Consider the following 2,130-nt stretch of genomic DNA (forward strand, 5'->3'; position numbering starts at 1 on the left):
TTATACGGACTTTGGTGTACACACACCCCTCCCTCCTTCCCCCCCTTGGTACCGGCACATCTATACTGCCCACCTTGGTATAGGCACACGTGCGTTCACACACGCACACCCCTCGGTATGTACATACATAGGCACCTTGGTATATACACACACCTCTCAGTGTACACGCACCCCCTCTTGGTGTCTACATGCATACGTGCCTTCCTAGATGCACACATGCACCTTGGTATATACACACACACACACACAGGGTCTATACGCATAGCACAAGCTTTGGTGAACTGAAACTCCCTTCATCGTAAGGCTGTGATAGGACTGCCCAAAGCTAACTGATGGGCAGTGGCCTGTCCTGGCTACTCTAAAACTCGGAGGGGGGGGTGCGCGTGTGCAGGCATGCGTGTGAGAGAGAGAGACACCGGTCTTAAGAGGCCACCCAGGGGACATAAGTATGTGTATATATATGTATATAAAGCAATCAGGACTCAGTGCAGATGATTCAGAGAACAGAACAATCCCGTCTAACTCTCTCTGGTCCCCCCCTCCGCCCTGCCACACCTTGACAGTGGTACTAAGACTGTTTTGTCTATTGTTGGTTTTCTTTTTCTTTTTTTAATAAAATAAACTGACACGGCAAAAATGATGAGACAGATGATGTTTACATGAAGTTACATAAACTGTATATGCAGTTTTTTATGTATTAAAAGAGTCTATGCTGAAATGCGTGAGAATCCCGGTGTGGTTTAATGAAGTCTTCCAAGTTTATCCCATCTACAATGACTGATTGACGGACCAACAAGACTTTTGCAAAAGAAATACTTTCTTTGCAAGCTTTTTGGGCACAAACACCCTTCATCAGGCATCACAGAAAAGATTGTAAAAGTTCTCCTGGGTAGAAATGAAAGTTCATATTTCATACGATTTCACAGAGGAGTCAAGAGACAGAAAACTCCTTGGGGCAGTCAGTTCATAGCTGGTCTGGAGTCTCCCACCTCTTGTGAGGTTCTGTGATGATTCAAATACCTTACAGGGGCAGTGTCTCAGGTTTCAGGTGGTCACAGTTGCTTCCTGCTTGGGAAAATATGAAGATTTTATTTCAAATATATATATATATATATATATATGTATCTCCACTGTTTACCAGACATGATCCTTAAAGATTAAACCAAATGGAACTGGAATCCTCTGGGATTATTGAGAGTGGTCAGCTAAAGCAGGGGGATTCATGGAATAAAAACAAGATCAGCCATTTCCCCCCCTCCCTTCTCAAATATGCTATTTTTTTTCCTCCTTTATCATAAATCCCTCTGATGTCAAGTTTCAGCCTGAAAGCAGTATTTTTACTGAGGAATTATAAAACCCTCCAAGTAGTAGACTGTAATTGATCTGCCCTCCGAGTTTTAATTTACAGTGGTATTTGGAAGGCAGAGTAATCAGAAAATTAATGTGGAATGTAAATGGAAGCAGAGGGCAAGATATTTGGATATTTTGACGACGGGTGGCATAGTAAATCCTCTGCCAGGCAGATGGATGAGGCTGGGAACTTTAATATGATCTTACAAGGTGATGGGTCATCTGCTGTTACCCCTTCTGCTGTATCCTGCTGTTAACTGCAGTCCATTTTCCTTGCCCAGTATCACCATAAGGCCTTGTTCTGATAAATCTTTCACATAACTTAGTCCTTTCACGGACACTTGCATTGCAAGAGGATCTAAAGAATACCCACATGCTACCCGTTACAGACCTCTGTGCAGAGCATAAATCCTGTGTGCAAGGATTCAACATGCATTAGCCCAAGACCATATTTAAAAAAACCATTTAATTATGTAAGTTGGGTTGACAGGTTACTTGTGTTATACACTATTACAGCAGCATATTTTCAATAAGGCAACGATGTAGTTATGGTTCATTTAATTTTATACATTAGAATACAATTAATCTTCAAGGATCTCTCCCTTCCTTCTCCTGTTGTCTGTCCAGGGGCACTTCCTTGTTGTTGCAAGGTGATGGATTTCATGATTTAGTAGATTATTTCTGTTTCTAAGTTATATGATCCTGTTTTGTTTTCCTTTTTCACAGACAGCCTCTTTTCTATCTTGTATTCTATCACTGTAATGTCTCCCTTTGGCCTTT

This window comes from Crocodylus porosus, unplaced genomic scaffold (genome assembly GCF_001723895.1).
Source record: "Crocodylus porosus isolate Cpor-Errol unplaced genomic scaffold, CroPor_comp1, whole genome shotgun sequence".
NCBI lineage: Eukaryota > Metazoa > Chordata > Crocodylia > Crocodylidae > Crocodylus > Crocodylus porosus.